This window comes from Engystomops pustulosus, chromosome 4 (genome assembly GCF_040894005.1).
Source record: "Engystomops pustulosus chromosome 4, aEngPut4.maternal, whole genome shotgun sequence".
Classification (NCBI taxonomy): Eukaryota; Metazoa; Chordata; class Amphibia; order Anura; family Leptodactylidae; genus Engystomops; species Engystomops pustulosus.
The window spans coordinates 7,818,402-7,836,846 of record NC_092414.1 but is presented as its reverse complement, the minus strand read 5'-3'; positions in this window follow the sequence as shown (position 1 = coordinate 7,836,846).

Below are 18,445 nucleotides of genomic sequence, written 5' to 3'. Positions count from 1 at the left end.
AATACAGTATGCATCATTTTCAGGTAAAGTTAGTATGTATATACAGTATATGTGTTACTTACAGCTAAGGTAAGTGTATAGGAGGTGTATAGGGAGTCTTAATATGTGTATTAACGTGTAAGGTACCTACATCAAATGAGTATGAAGAGGCCATTTTATGTATAAGGACATATAAGGTTCGAGTTTATGAGGTGAATCTGTTGTTATATATCTATACAGTAATATGTATGAGGTAAATACAGCTAAGGTTAGTGGACAGTACATACATATATATATATATATATATATATATATATATATATATATATATATATATATAATCATGTGTGATAAGTAGATATCAGGTAAGTGTTAATGAGGTAAATGTGTTTCCTAATACGAGAATTCATATCTATGACAAATACAGCTAAGGTAAGTGTATAATAGTTACATATGTAGGGAGTCATATGTATATGAAGGTAAATACAGGTTAGCTGAGGATAAGAAAGTGTTTATGAGGTAAATATGAATTGGCTCTTATATGTGTACCAATTTGTACAAGGTACATGTAGCTAAGGTAAGTGCACATGAAGTAAGTATGACAGGTCATTGTATATGTAGTGGTATTTGTGAGGTCAATTCTGTTTAGGTAAGTGCTTATGGAGTAAATCTGCAGAGATCGTTGTATTTTTAGTACAATCTGTGAGGTAAGTTCAGGTGAGGTAAATATGTAGCAAGTCCTAATATTCATTATTGATATGTGTAACATAGGGGCTGTGTTATGTGTATTTTAGTCATATATGTATGAATACAGTGGTTAATACCACTAAGGTAAGGATAAGGTAAGTATGTAGGTATAGTTGTTGCAACTACAGCTGAGATAAATATATGACATAGCTGTGTAGGAATACATGCCATGTATATATTTGCTGATGTAAGCTTATTTTTAGATATGTAGAAGCATATTACATGTAACCAGATCTAAATTAATGTGTAATCCGTGAAATATTTAGGAAGGTAGGAGTCATTGTATATGGGGAAAATCTATAATATACATGTTGAACTTTTTATGTGTGAGGTAAAGAGAGCTGAGGTAAGTGTACTTGAGGTAAACATTTAGGGAGTCATTATCAGTGTTAATGTGCAGTAAATGAAGTTGGGGGGGGGGGTCACTGAATCAGAAACATCTTGAGCAGGTATAGATGTTGGAATTTTTGTGGTTAATTCTGTATATGTGAGAAGTGGAAGAAGTGACGGAGATGTTACCGCTGATGACGTGTAAAGGAGGGGTGCACATTACACGAATTGGTCACAACATTAAAACCAGATGAAGTGAACCATTTATCATCATGATACAGTGGCTGAGGTATATCAGGCGATTGTCAGGCTCCAGGGGTAGAGGATCCACTGGACCACCACGGACGATGACGTGAGCCGACACCTGCGACTGGAATCTAAGTGACATCCGGTTTTCACCAGAGCCCGCCACAAAGCGGGTTGGACTTGCTGCAGCGTGGTACCACCAGGTCGTTCCACAGGTGCGACTTTGTCCCCGGTGGCACCCAAGGTGAGGTACAAAGACGTTAAGCCAAATCGTGGTCAGGGACAGGCAGGAGGTCGACACATGCAGAACAGGATCAACGTCAGGAACAAAAAAAGGAGATCAGGACAGGCAGCACGGAATTGGGGTCACAGGAATATAGCACAAAGATCCGGCAGGGAGAGGCTGGTTTATATTCTGGGAAAATGGTCAATTAACGGCGCGCTGGCCCTAAGTGCCAGGAATGCATGTCCACAGCCGGGTCACGGGAGCACCCGTAAAAGTAAATCCCCCCAACCTTCGGCCTCCCCCTCTTCTTTGGGCTGTAGAAATCTCTGCAGGAGTTCCTGGTCTAGGATTTGGTCCTCGGCCTCCCAAGATCTGAACTCCGGCCCGAATCCCTTCCAGTCAACCAAGAAGAACCGCTTAGCTCTCACAGTCTTCATGTCTAGGATCTCCTTCACCTCAAAGACGTTGGTGGAGTCAGGAGGAGGCACTTGCCAGGAGAAGCGGTTCAGGATGACTGGCTTGAGTAGTGATACATGGAAGGATTTTGGGACGTGCATGGGGGGAGGAAGGCGCAGCTTGTAGGCTACTGGATTGATGTGCCTCAGCACCTCAAAGGGACCAGGAAATGAGGGCCAAGCTTGTAGCCAGGGATCCTTAGCCGGACATACCTGGAGGACAACCAGACTTTGCACCTGGAGAAAAGATAGGAAGAGGCCTGAGTCTTTTGTCAGCCTGGAGCTTGTTACAAGGAAAGGCGAGTCTGCTTCCAAATGGACTTCAGGTCCCGTACCCACTCAACAGCAGGGACATCCGAGGACACCAGCAGAGGAAGAGGAGGGCGTGGATGCAGTCCACAATTGATGAAATATGGAGCAGAACCTGCAGATGCTGAATTCAGCGAGTTATAAGAAAACTCCACCCAGGGCAACAGATTGGACCAGTTGTCCTGACGGGCAGAAACAAAATGGCGGAGATAGCAGCCCAGAGGTGGGTTAACTCTTTCCACCTGTGATAGATGGAAGAAAAGTCCAATTTTACTTGAAGTTGGTTAGAGGGATCACCAGAATTCAGAGACATCCTTGACTAGATCTGGCCACTAATAGATAGGGAAAATGAGGGCAATAGCGCTGCACCCCAGGGTGCCCAGCCACACGTAAGCAATGTCCCCAAGTCAAAATCCTTTTCCAAAGAGCAGGTCGGATGTAGGTCTTGCCAGGAGGTAGCGGCCACAGGTGCACTGGCGCAGCCACAACCAGCCGTTCAGGAGGAATGACATGCAAAGGAGCCGGTTCTTACCCAATAACATCCGAGGCACGAGATAAGGAAGTTGAACCGGGAAAAGAAGAGTGACCAGAGGGATTGTCGGAGATTGAGTCGCTGTGCAGTCTGGAGATAGAGGAGGTTCTTGTGATCTGTGCAGACCGGAGAATATGCAGACGGGAAAATGAGCTCCCTCCAGAAGATGGCGCCACTTTTCTATGGCAAGTTTTATCGCCAATAATTCTCGGTATCCTATGGAGTAATTCTTCTCTGTGAGAAGAAGGTCTTTGAAAAGAAATCGCAAGTGAGAGTTCGGCCTTTGGGCCCTTTCTGGGTAAGCACCGTTCCCGCTCCCACTGAAGAGGCATTAACTTCCAGGTGGAAAGGCTTCTCGATATCTGGCCGTGTGAGCACTGGAGCCGAGGCAAAGGCAGACTTTAATTCAGAGAAGGCCTCTTCAGCAGGCTGAGGCCAGAGTCGGGGATTGACGCCCTTCTTGGTTAGTGCCATGATGGGAGATACCAGGAAGGAGAAGTGCTAATTTGCAAAGCCCAAGAACCTTTGTATTGCACGTAGTCCTACAGGACAAGGCCATTGAAGAACAACGGACAACTTGGCCGGATCCATCTGGAGGTCTCTGTTGGAGATAATATAGCCGAGGAAAGGAAGACTCCGCTGGCACTTCTCAAGTTTGGCTTAAAGGCGATTGGTCCTTAAACAACTGAGGACTTGCCGTACGTGGGACTCAAGATCCGGAGAGAACACCAGAATGTTGTCAAGATAGACCATGACACAGGTGTATAGCAAGTCTCTAAAGATGTCATTAACAAATTCCTGAAAGACGGCTGGTGCCTTACTGAGTCCAAACGGCATCACCAGGTACTCGAAGTGTCCATCATAAGAATTAAAATCAGTCTTTCACTCATCTCCCTCGCCGATACGGATGAGGTTGTAGGCCCCACAAAGTTCCAGTTTGGAGAAGACCTGGGCTCCACGTAGATGGTCAAACAGCTTGGTTATCAATGGCAAGGGATAGCAAGTTCCATTTTGCCAGTGGTGCTTCCTAATGACAGTGGCCTCTTAGCGGGATAACTCTGCTAATCTGCATAAAAACATTGAAAAGGTATTTTCATCTGGACATTCCTATTTAATCTGTCATAAAGATACATTTATTTAATTGCATGTTATTAAAAACAATTGACCCGTATGAAGGTAATTTCCCATAAACATAGTCATATTGTCCCTTAGAAACAAGATAGCTGTCCATCTATACGACCACCCCTGCTCTCTGGCATTAGTGGGCAATCGTGTGTTATTGAGCCCTGCCTGACCTGATGAATTCAACATTCATTACCACAGAATGGCTGTATGACATGCAGTAATTCCTATTAGCCATTTCACATGCAAAAACTGTTTGTTTATTTACGCAATTGCTCCAGTAGAGGTGGTCGTATCCAAGGACACCAATCTCATTTCTAATGGACAACATAAATTTATTGGAAATATCTTCACACAGGTGCATATAATTTAATAACATCCAATTTAAGAAATGAATGTATATGGCAAGTAAATTAAATTAATTAAATGTGATTACCCAGAGTGTTCGGAGTGCACAGGATTAATCAAAAGTCTTAATATGGTGCACCCTGCACTGCTAGGAAGCTTGCAACTTTTTTTGGTGTACCTATAAGATAGAGAGTGCAACACAATTCTGTTGAGTCGCTTCATTAACTGTGGTGCTCTGCCCGACCCTGCATCAGAATTTTGTGGCGCATTGGGAATAATTCGGCTGCAACACAACTGGCGCAAACACTTCAAGCAGTTTACATGTTCTTTTCAGTGTTAAGACAGAAAACTATCGCAAAAGCTTTAATAAATGTGTGCCACAGTGTAAAGATGCAATGTGAATAATATACAAACATATAAGCCCACATATACCAATGCGTGTGCGCCAGTTTTTTGTCTATGTTTGTTCTGAAAAGAACGTCTCTGGAGCTTGCACGTGCATTTATGCATTTTTTTTCAAGGTTACATTTTGTCTGACAGTTTAGAAAATTGTACACCTAAAGATTCGCCACAATTCTGTTGCAACAGCTTGAAGTAAAGTACCAAGAAAAAAAAGGTGTAACTGTGCAAATCGTGAAAACAGACCAGATTAACTAAAAGCGTGCAACACTTTTTGCACAAAAGTGAGGCAAACATATACATTTGGACTATAATGTATGTATACATATACATACACATAAACATGTCTTTACATAGTCTATAGAGCACCAACATAAGCCGCAGTGCTGATAATTTTTTTTATGGTTTTGGAGTTAATAATGTGGTTGTTGCCTGTCGTACAGTCAGCATTATTCTACAATGGGATATTTATAGCGCATGTTTCCGGTGACACGAAATAACAAGCGCTGATAAGAATAGGAACGTGATCATACCTGGGAAACGCTGAAGATGATGACCCGGGTCACATTGTCTCCATTTGTTGCTTATAGCTCTGAAGTAGTGTATGCTACGTATCGTGTGAGTTACCTGCCTTTAGTGTACACATTGGTTATTCTAAAATTATTTTAGTGTAGATTCTGGGGTTGGATTTGCCTGCAGATTACATAGATTTCACCCCCCTTTGATTTTAAAATCATCAGTAAATGTTTTTGTGCATAAACATTCTGCAGGGTGTGTATGAATGGCTTTGAAGTCTTATTGATTCCAGTAAATGACTGGGGCTCACTTACTTATCCGTCCATCGAAGTTCCCCGATAGCTCATTGTCCATGTATAATGCTCTGTGCGGGGATTAACTACGATCATGCTCCTGATATTCTGCATGTGTCGCTTCCCCGCTCAGGTCCGTCGGAGTTCACCTTCTTCTTCCCGGTAAATGCAAGTGCATTGTCCTGCGACACAATTTGAAACTTATATCCCGCGCTCTGTGTGAATCAGTCCGACTGATCCTCCCACGGCCGCCCCCAGATTTCTGTCGCATGGAAGGAGCGCCGCTGCGCCGAAATCGGATCACGTGCGACACAATCCCTGGGCAAACCCCTGTTAAATACCTGTCAAAGCTGCACAAATTTCCAAAACAGCGAACAAAACGGCGAAAGTGCGATCCGCGACCCTTAGTTTATTTACTAAGGGTCGCGGATCGCACTTTCGCCCCACTGTGCAGAGGAATGACACTTCTATATGATAAACTCGTAGCCATTACCTTACTTACTATTCGTTATTTTATATTACTAGAAGTCAGCATCTCTGGGATGCACCTTTCATCCACAAAATGCCATTATAAGGTTTATTCAGTGATTAAGGCGCCTTTCACACTTGTGTTGCAAATCATGTCAGAGTCTGATCGGGGTGCGATCAGGGTTTGGTCAGTGAAAAACCGTTCAATCAGTTTTCAGTCAGAGTTTATTAAGTGTCTCAGTTTTTCACGCATGTTTTTTTGGTGTTTGGTGTTGCCTTCAATTTGCTGTTGGTTTCATGTATTAAGTCACATAAAGGTAAATAAGGGTTACAGCATAGCAGAGCGACATAGGCTATTTCCATTACTGCCAAAGCTGTGGAAACATTGTAGCAGCGTTTTTCTGTTTCCATAACTCTGTTTACATACAATAACCACATTGGCTGTTTCCATAACTCCTGACCTGGTGGTCGGCCGTGTTTTCAAGTCATTACTTGTCCGTATACGCTACAGAAATTCATTCTATCCTCAACCCTTTGGACTGTAAAATCTGTGGCATACACCTGCTGGAGTCACGCAATAAAACCCGCTGCAATAATACCCCGATCCAGGTGTTTCTTGTCCCAACAAATCGACCTATAACATGTTATCAGCAGTGGACACTGGTAGATGATTTAGGCTGAGAAAGAAACCACAAGGTCATATTCACGGAGTGTATGACAATGTTTGTGGCTAATCCCATGCAGCGGAGGTTATAGCAGTAGTAGCTCTCACATAATAGAGCGCTATCTCCATCCATGACATCACTGACTGTATGACACAATCAGTGCAGCACATACATGTGGTTATACACTATGTAGTATCTTGGGTTTACTTATCAGTGTCCTTCCTGGTTGAACAGTATGTGAAATTCTCACCTTGTGCAGGGCGAGTGTGAGGAAATTATTTCCAGTAGTAAGACATTTAGAGAATTCCTTGAAATGTAGAAATTTCTGCTTTAGCAACGTTGAAATAAAATCGGAACAGAAATTCCTTCATTTATGAAGTGGAGTAACAGTCATCGGCTGCCGAGTGTCCTGCTGCCTAGCGACACCTTGTAATCCCGCATGTCATACGGACTGCACTCACGAAAAGTTATTTCTTTGGGACCCTTGCAGCACATAAAGAATTAGCCCCAGATTTTAGTGTGATTTGGCAAATATCTTGTCATGGGTGCTCCTGAGACCCATATTGCAGATCGGGGGCTCACCCGTGCCACCCCCTCTCTGCACGGTGCCCACGGTTTTTATCTGTCTCCTCCGGCTGTGCGCTGTGGAGCTGACAGAAAGGACTGACTACTTCACTCACCGATCTCCGTCGGCTCCATAGATATTAATGGAGCAGAATGGTTATGCGCCATTCTCATGGAGCAACGAGGGGTCAGTCGGACCACTAATTTTTGCGATCTGTGGGAGTCTCGGCACTGATCAGCAAGTTAGGCCCTATCACGTATCTTTGTGGTAAAACCCCTTTAATGATCTGTTCATACTAGAAACCCAGAATAGCACGGCATGCACATTAGATATGTTGTCTTACCCATCATAGATTTAGTAGAAATGGAAGTCATGATGCCAGTGTGAACAGGGCACAATGCCGGACCTTAGCTACTGATGGTTACAAAATATGGGTAAACGCCTGCTCCCGTCTTCCAGAAAATATAAAGAGGGAAATAATATGGAACTTTACAACTTGTGCAATATATATATGTATATTCATGTATCTCTTCTTGTTATCTTCTCCCAATGTCTGTAAGAAGTGACTCCAGTGATTGGAATGAGTAAATGCAGATTTCATTGTGTCATCACAGAATACAGAGAAACTGGCCGAAGACCTCAATGTATACAGTAAAAATAAAAAATCATTCCAAATCTGCTCCATAGATTTAGCACAAGACAATATGATACAATCCCAGCAGCTCTATGAGTTACTATGGGAAGTACCATTTGTATACTATGATATGCGGTGGTTGCCAGGTATGCAAGTCCATAACGAGAAGGTGGAATTTCTCTTGAATTCTTTGTAGACCGTTCCATAATGTTGTTTTCTACAAGCCTGATATTGATTTCCTATCTGGGAGGCCAGAGGATATATGTCTGTCTCTCAAGGGGCTGTTATGTCTTGTGAAACCTCATTCCTTCTCCACCGGGCCACAGAGTATTAGGTCAGAGGGAGTTATGCTTTGTTTTTGCTGCTTGTAATCCATTAGTAATATCTACTCTTTCTGTGATCCTTGAGACCTCTGTCAATTCCCAAATATTGAGGAATGCATCCGGATAAACTACCAGTCCTATGCATCTCCCTGAGGAACGCCATTGGGCAGACCACATGGTGGTCCGATGGAGTTTTGTTCTCAACAGTTTCTAAAACCATCCTCTGATGCAGTGGTTCACCTTTGTTGTCATTTGGATCACTAGTTAGTGGATCTGGTTCACTAATAGTTAAATGGAACCTGTCAGCAGAAATTGAACTAATAAACCACTACTGGTATGTAATGAAGCAGCTGTACACCTTTTAGATCATGTATATTTCATGGCCCAGTGCTGTGGCATCGTCTAGAAAATCAACTTTGGAGTGAGATGTAATTTGGTTGTATAAAGTCAAGGAGGCGGAGAGTTTAACACAGAAGTCAAGCTCTCCTCACTTCATACCTTATATTTTAATGACCCATTTAAATATGAATTATGCATATTTCTGGAATAGCCCTTAAGCAGGGACTATTTCCAGGTACCGCTTAGGGTAGTTTCGAGTAAGTAGCTAGTGAAAAACAGGTGAGTTAAGTTTCAGGGTCTGTCTTTGTGATGATGCCTTGTATTTATTTAGCAGGAGTGGGCCCTCTTTTTGATTGTAATCCATGTCCCATAGATTTAAGAGCTCTGACCTCGTCTTATTTTGACACTAGTTGGGACAAGCCTATTTTACATTTAGGGGGAAATTTATGGTTGGTCTCCTGAGAGTGCAGGCCTCAGCCATGCCCTGTCCTTATACCTTTGAAATCGCGTTAAGTGAAACATGTCAGGAAGATGAGGCCAGAATTAATGAGCTATTAACTTGTGTGCACAGACTGTTTATGTGTAAGCGTTCACGGCGTGTGACAGCTGGGATTGGGATCTGGCTCGCCTGTACACATGGTGACGTATTGCAGGCTAAAAGAATAGACAGTCTGAAGTATCATTTTTTTTTGTTGTTGGCAGGAGATAATATGTATTGAAACAACACAAACTAACTACCGTATATACTTGAGTATAGGGCAATTCGAGTATAAACCTAATTTTAACACCAAAAACTGGGAAAGCCCTTTAGTATTTAGCCTGCCAGCCAGCCCCGTGTAGTATATATCCTGCCACCCCCTGTATAGCCAGCACATAAAAAAAATAAATAAACTGAGTTCTCACCACTCCGCTGCTGACATCACAATTGTGCACTTGCCGGCCCGTGCGCTCGAAGCTGCCGCGGGGTTGGAGCCGGCACCCGTGCACATGAAGACAGGAGAGAAGTTTCCCGGGCCGTCAGAAAGGGGAGTGCTCCGTTTATTATTATTTGTTTTATATATATACCCAAGTATAAGCCGAATGGAGAGTTTACAGCACAAAAATTGTGCTGAAAAACTCGACTTATAGTCGAGTATATACAGTATTTATAAAGGGGTTTAGGGGTAGGCAATTCTGCCTTCTATTTTATTTTAAAGGAAATCTACCATTTAGTTTTTTATGCATTCTACCTTGAGAAGGCTGTAGCTACACTGATGCAGAAACATATCTTGTTTCATCCATGGACTGAGTGTTTTTGCTGAAAAAAGAATTATAAAATTATGATAATGAGGCTCTCTTGTGGCTGCCCCAGCACTTATCCTCTTACTCTAATTAGGCGCTGATCCAGAGAACGTTGTAATCACTGTGTTGTCCCTGCCAGGCAGAAGTAATCAGTTGCTGCACCTTCCCTCAGCTGCTGTGTATGAGTCATCCAGCTCAGGTTGATTAGTCCTGTCTGGACAGTTCTGGAAGCTCTGTTAAAGCAGATGGCAGCTAAAATCGAGGGACATGCTAAAATTAAGTGGAGTTTCTAGAGTTCTGTTGATAGCTGTTATGTAAGCCATCATTTTTGTGGGTCTCCTACACTCCAATGGTTAGTGAGACCATAATTCTTGTAACTTACAGTAAAGAGCAGAAGACATGGCTGGTCACAGCATTGTGCATCCGCTATCGGGGGAAGTTTGGGGGAATGTCCCTGCTTACTTACCGGAGATGAGAACGAAAGGGCGTCTGGTTATTCAACACCACAAATTCACCTAATTTATCGGTTTCACAGAGAAAAGATCCCCTTCATCTCTTGTTACTGTCCTACCTCAGTGGTGGCCGACACAATGGGAACCTTTATCCAGCATTGATATTGTTGCTGTACATAATTAGGAATACACAGAGATATATTGTGGAGGAACTTCTTGCCGTAAGCCAAAATCAAGCAATCCAGGCACAGCCTAACTTTACATGGACCCCCAGACATTTCATGGTCTTGTTCTTCTAAAGCCGCTCTTAGGCTATATTCACACTGCCGTTGCCCGCCCGTACCGTACCGTAGCGGGCAACGGCAGTGTACGGGGAGAGGAGGGGGAGGTGAGCGCAGCTCACCCCCGCCCCTCTCCATAGCAACCTATGGCGCACGGCGCCGTATTACGGGAAAAGATAGGACATGTCCTATCTTTTTCCCGGGTACGGAACGGTACGGTGCCGCACGTGTGCTGCACCGTACCGCTCCCGTAGGGTGCCGTGCGCCCATAGGAGTGTATGGGGGACGTATATTGGCCGTATATACGTCCTCCATACGTTCGTGTGAATGTAGCCTAAAACCCAATTACCTCATGGCAGTTGGGGTTCCCTCTACTGGTCAGCTCCTGTATTAACTCCTGAAGACAATGGGGCTTATTTACCAAGGGTCCCGCGCATATGACTATATTTTTACTCTGTAATGTCTTCTTTTATTTGTATATGTCCCCCCATAATCGGTAAAGAGCTGCAAAATATGATGGCGCTATATGAATAGAGTTTATTATTATTAATAGAGAGAGTACAAATGGGAAGTCGTATCGATGACCAGCACAGGGAATGGCGCCGCACACAGATGTTTTGTTCTCTATATAGTGGACAAGCTTCATGGATTGTGGGATAAAGTTGGAACACAGAACATGAAATTGGGTTCCTACATTGCTCCAATACCTTCATGTGGGGAAATGTGACAGGGAGTCCCCTGGTTACTGTGTGTTGAAAGTAAACACCTAACAAGTGTCTCAAGTTGTCATTTTATTGTTGGAATCAATTTATATTTATAAATATATATAATTAATGTCACGATTCAGGAACAGTTGATCCTCTGGACCACCGTGGGAGATAGTACTAGCCGACACCTGGGACCGGAGTCTAAGTGGCAGTTGGTCTTCACCAGAGCCCGCCGCAAAGCGGGATGGTTTTGCTGAGGCAGAATACCACCAGGTCGTTCCACAGGTGCGACTAGCCCGCGGTTGCAGCCAAGGTCGAGGTACCTTAGCAGGAGACAGTCTTGTGGGACAATGCACTTACATGCACCAGGAAGAAGAAGGTGGACCTGAGCGGGGAAGCGACACATGCAGGATATCGGGCGCACGATCTTAGTGACTCCTCGCACAGCGCATTATACACAGACAATGCACTTACATGCACCAGGAAGAAGAAGGTGAACTCCGGGGACCTGAGCGGGGAAGCGACACATGCAGGATATTGGGGGCACGATCTTAGTGACTACCCGCACAGCGCATTATACATGGACAATGCACTTACATGCACCAGGAAGAAGAAGGCGAACTCCTGGGACCTGAGCGAGGAAGCGACATATGCAGGATATCGGGCGCACGATCTTAGTGACTCCTCGCACAGCGCATTATACACAGACAATGCACTTACATGCACCAGGAAGAAGAAGGTGAACTCCGGGGACCTGAGCGGGGAAGCGACACATGCAGGATATTGGGGGCACGATCTTAGTGACTCCCCGCACAGCGCATTATACATGGACAATGAACTTACATGCACCAGGAAGAAGAAGGTGAACTCCAGGGACCTGAGCGGGGAAGCGACACATGCAGGATATCGGGCGCAGGATCTTAGTGACTCCCTGCACAGTGCATTATACACGGACAATGCACTTACATGCATCAGGAAGAAGAAGGTGAACTCCGGGGACCTGAGCGGGGAAGCGACACATGCAGGATATCGGGCGCAGGATCTTAGTGACTTCCCACACAGCGCATTATACACGGACAATGCACTTACATGCACCAGGAAGAAGAAGGTGAACTCCGGGGACCTGAGCGGGGAAGCGACACATGCAGGATGTCGGGCGCACGATCTTAGTGACTCCTTGCACAGCGCATTATACACAGACAATGCACTTACATGCACCAGGAAGAAGAAGGTGAACTCCGGGGACCTGAGCGGGGAAGCGACACATGCAGGATATTGGGGGCACGATCTTAGTGACTCCCCGCACAGCGCATTATACATGGACAATGAACTTACATGCACCAGGAAGAAGAAGGTGAACTCCGGGGACCTGAGTGGGGAAGCGACACATGCAGAATATCGGGTGCAGGATCTTAGTGACTCCCCGCACAGCGCATTATACATGGACAATGAACTTACATGCACCAGGAAGAAGAAGGTGAACTCCGGGGACCTGAGTGGGGAAGTGACACATGCAGGATATCGGGGGAACGATCTTAGAAAGTGCATTGTCCATGTATAATGCGCTGTGCGGGGAGTCACTGTGAACTCCAGTGGCCCAGTAAATAAATGTGCCTCAATGTCTCTTTACCATAGAACAGGAGTGAACCAAATTATTGAAGAGCGTCCCCTCAACCTCACCCAACAAAGTAATTTACTGTGGGTGTTTTTAAGCAGCTTCTCCATCCATTGCTTCCCACACTTGCTGACATGAGGTATAAAGAGATGCTACTGAGTGCATACTCAGAGGTGCACACGGTACTGATGCTGACCCAACTTTCTGAAGTTGATGTCAACCTAAGACAAGAGGCCCTACTTACCTCATGGCAGGTGCACCCAACCACTAGTTGTGCTTTCATTTAGAGAATTTGAAGGGATTTTGGTACCCTCTTTTCATAATTGCAGAGGTCAGCCCCCCCTAACACTAGTGACCAATCATCTCTTATATTTCGTGTATCGCGGTTTAGATTTTCTGAGCCCATCTTCAAATTAAACATTTTCTCCAATTCTTTCTGTTGGCGAGGATCTCCCAGTGGTGGATCCCCTGAGTATAAGTGAGTTATATGGAAATGATGGTGACATATTGTTGTGACCTTTTGCATGATCAAACACTATGTACAATATGAAGGTATTTGGTAGACGGGATCCCTAATCCCTTTACCTCCATCCATTGGTCAAAGTCAGGTTTACTGCTAAAATTTATAAAAGAGTCTTAAGATGTCGTCTCGCGGCCCCGCAGAGATGTAAATAGTATATGAGCAGAACCAGATGGAAAATAACTCATATTTACTCCATCCTTTTTTCTTCTCTGCGTTGACAATATGTTGTCACCCAAAAATGTTTTTGTAGATTGGGATATATATTAGCAATACGTCACCACTAACATATGACAGTTTTCCAGTAAGCCGAACGCAATGGATACAGTACCATTATGTATCATCAGATTCACATACCTGACCAACAAGGGAGCGCGTGATAGTGTCTGCTCTGAGCTTGATACTTCTGTACAGTGCTACGCTGCGTAGTGGCTGGGAAAGGTACTGCAAGCAAAGTTCATCACCTGGCCCAATGCGAGGACAGGGACATTGCGGTTGATTGGTGAGGGGGGCAGAACCCCTTTAGATCTGATATGTCTGTGTGATGGACTGCCAAAGGCTCACAGCTTTTTGAAAGAAGCGAGTAACAAGGGCACCACTCTCAACTAAGACTCCTGTCCTATAAAATCAGCCCCCACCTTCTCACAAGTCAATATAATATGTGTTGGTTTTATTGCTAGTTGTCTTAGTTTGGGCTACACACCTTTGAATACTGTATCTGTGACAACTTGAGCTCCTTCATGGAGTAATACTCTGACACTGGTATACACAGCCCTATTACAGTTTCATATAGTGTTAAAGGAAATCTACCACCAGGATAAAGGATTGTAAACCAAGCACACTAACATACTGGTGTGTGCCCCCTCTGGCAGAAGCTGCACTTCTTGTAGCTTTGTATGCCATTGTTTTTAAGAAAAAAAAGTTTTAAAAATTATGCAGATGAGCCTTCGGGGGTCCAAAATTCATTGACATCTATAGAGTCTGGAGCACCTGAGGCTCATTTGCATAATCCGGGAACCATTTTTATTGGAAAAAACAAGGTCCTAAGAAGCTAAAAGAAAAGCAGAACCTGTCAGTGGGGGCAGTCACCAGTATGTCAGTGTGCTTGGTTTATAATTCTTTGTCCTGGTGGTAGATTTCTTTTAAGTACCTACAGTATGGTCTTCTACAAAGGTGTATTATCATATTAGTTATATTCTTGTACAAAGGAGGCAGTAGCATAGTGGTTATATTCTTGTACATAGGGGGCAGTATTATAGTAGTTATATTCTTGTACATAGGGGACAGTATTATAGTAGTTATATTCCTGTACATAGGGGGCAGTATTATAGTAGTTATATTCTTGTACATAGGGGGCAGTATTATAGTAGTTATATTCTTGTACATAGGGGGCAGTATTATAGTAGTTATATTCTTGTACATAGGGGCAGTATTATAGTAGTTATATTCTTGTACATAGGGGGCAGTATTATAGTAGTTATATTCTTGTACATAGGGGGCAGTATTATAGTAGTTATATTCTTGTACATAGGGGCATTATTATAGTAGTTATATTCTTGTACATAGGGAGCAGTATTATACTAGTTATATTCCTGTACATAGGGGGCAGTATTATAGTAGTTATATTCTTGTACATAGGGGGCAGTATTATAGTAGTTATATTCCTGTACACAGGGGGCAGTATTATAATAGTTATATTCCTGTACATAGGGGGCAGTATTATAGTAGTTATATTCTTATACATAGGGGGCAGTATTATAGTAGTTATATTCTTGTACATAGGGGGCAGTATTATAGTAGTTATATTCTTATTCATAGGGGGCAGTATTATAGTAGTTATATTCTTGTACATAGGGGCCAGTATTATAGTAGTTATAATCCTGTACATAGGGGCCAGTATTATAGTAGTTATATTCTTGTACATAGGGGGCAGTATTATAATAGTAGTTATATTCTTGTACATAGGGGCCAGTATTATAGTAGTTATATCCCTGTACATAGGGGCCAGTATTATAGTAGTTATATTCTTGTACATAGGGGCAGTATTATAGTAGTTATATTCCTGTACATAGGGGCAGTATTATAGTAGTTATATCCCTGTACATAGGGGACAGTATTATAGTAGTGATATTCTTGTACATAGGGGGCAGTATTATAGTAGTTATATTCTTGTACATAGGGGGCAGTATTATAGTAGTTATATTCTTGTACATAGGGGAGCAGTATTATAGTAGTTATATTCCTGTACATAGGGGGCAGTATTATAGTAGTGATATTCTTGTACATAGGCGGCAGTATTATAGTAGTTATATTCCTGTACATAGGGGGCAGTATTATAGTAGTTATATTCTTGTACATAGGGAGCAGTATTATAGTAGTTATATTCCTGTACATAGGGGGCAGTATTATAGTAGTTATATTCCTGTACATAGGGGGCAGTATTATAGTAGTTATATTCCTGTACATAGGGGCAGTATTATAGTAGTTATATTCTTGTACATAGGGGGCAGTATTATAGTAGTTATATTCCTGTACATAGGGGGCAGTATTATAGTAGTTATATTCTTGTACATGGGGGGCAGTATTATAGTAGTTATATTCCTGTACATAGGGGGCAGTATTATAGTAGTTATATTCTTGTACATAGGGGCAGTATTATAGTAGTTATATTCTTGTACATAGGGGGCAGTATTATAGTAGTTATATTCTTGTACATAGGGGGCAGTATTATAGCAGTTATATTCCTGTACATAGGGGGCAGTATTATAGTAGTTATATTCCTGTACATAGGGAGCAGTATTATAGTAGTTATATTCCTGTACATAGGGGGCAGTATTATAGTAGTTATATTCCTGTACATAGGGGGCAGTATTATAGTAGTTATATTCTTGTACATAGGGGGCAGTATTATAGTAGTTATATTCCTGTACATAGGGGGGCAGTATTATAGTAGTTATATTCCTGTACATAGGGGGCAGTATTATAGTAGTTATATTCCTGTACATAGGGGGCAGTATTATAGTAGTTATATTCCTGTACATAGGGGGCAGTATTATAGTAGTTATATTCCTGTACATAGGGGGCAGTATTATAGTAGTTATATTCTTGTACATAGGGGGCAGTATTATAGTAGCTATATACATGTACATAGGGGGCAGTATTATAGTAGTTATATTCCTGTACATAGGGGGCAGTATTATAGTAGTTATATTCCTGTACGTAGGGGGCAGTATTATATTCTTGAGAATAGAGGAAGTCTTATAATTGCCTTATTCTTTTGCATATTTGGCAATATTATTTAGTTTTTTATAGTATATGTACAGGCAGTCCCCGGGTTAAGTACAAGATAGGGTCCGGGGGTTTGTTCTTAAGTTGAAACTATATATTTTATTATTGTAGATCCAGACAAAAAAAAATTTGGCCCCAGTGACAATTGGAGTTTAAAATTTTTTGCTTAAATGTGACCAAGGATTATCAATAAAGCTTCATTACAGACACCTTACAGCTGATTATTGCAATCTGGGACTATAGTAAAGCATCCAGAGAACTTCACCAGAAGTCACAGTGAGCAGAGGGGTCTGTCTGTAACTATGGGTTGTCTTTAAGTCAGGTGTCCTTAAGTAGGGGACTGCCTGTATAGTTCTTAGCTGCGTTTGTAAGACAGCAATGTGGTTAACTTTGCTCAGCAGGGGGCAGCAGTGAGTACAAGTAAAAAGCAGCTGCCAGAATATTTTCTAATTTCAGGTCGATATGTTCTTTAGGAGCTTTTGTTAATGTCTGTACTTCATATTTTCTGTGCTATTGGTGTTAATATCAGCAGTTAATGACATTACCAAAGAATATTGGTATTTCTGTAGACTGACCACTTGATAAAACACGATCTTAATTCTGGAGAAGATAAATGCATTTCTCATTGTGTTATTTTGTATATAGAATGTAACTCCTGCTGGGTTATCTGTCATCACAGGAGAAAATGGGTTAGACATCAAGGGCTAGAGAAAAGTCAGCAATAAGAAATTTAGAAAGAATAGAATGAGTTTTAATAGTCACAATGAAAATAGTTTTTTGCTGTTTCCGCGCTGAGATTCTCTTCTGATTGTACTGACCCATAACTGCAATCCCCAAAAACCCATCTGCATCCCTTGTGTGCAGGTGACGGGTATCATTAATGCAGATGATGAAGCGGTATACGCAGTGTATATATAGCATCTGCTGTTTATCCTTTGCATTCCTTACACATCCCCGATGACACCCATGACACTTACTTACAGGACGGCATCTCGTCTGGGCAGCGCAGCCGGCAGCAGGGAAGATTTATATTGTGTAAAACGCAGCCAACAAGTGCAACCGTTACATGACAGATTACAGCACAAGCATCCGAAACATCCAACCAAAAAATTCTATAAACATCCTTTCATGAGCACATCAAAAAAACATTCAGACATACGCCCCCAAAACGTTGAAACGGATAAAGTTGGTTAATACTGCGTAAGACACATCCTTAAGTGTAATTTCCAAAAATGTGTGCAAACAAGGGCGGGTTAAATACCTTTCTGAAAAAAAATAAAAGTTTCCCAAATTGCCAAAATTTCATGCATTTTGATAGTTTTGTGCAACTAAGTGCAAATATGTTCCCTCTGGACCTCATAATACCAATAGTTGGAGTTTAGCTATTTACAGTTTGGTTCTGGCACCCGGTTTACACCAGAGCCGGCTGCAAAGCGGGTTGGACTTGCCGTTGGACGCGCCGTTGTCCACGGTGGCAGCCGAGTCATAAGGCAAGGTCGTGCTTGCGGACAGGCAGGCGGTCGAAACAAGCAGCACAGGATCAGAGTATGGGCGTAGCGGTAGGTCAAGACAGGTAGCACAGGAGCGAAGTCAGGAACGGAATCAAGGTCACAACGGGAAATCAGGATCATAGCAAAGGGCATGGAACATGGCTTTCTCTCAGGCATGGAAGCATAAAGATCCGGCAGTGGACACAGGAAGAGGCCAGACATTTAACAGAAAAGTCAGTCGGCCAGCGCCAATTATCGGCACGCTGGCCCTTTTATATCTCCTGAAGCCAGCGTTCATGTGCCTCAGGAGGCGGG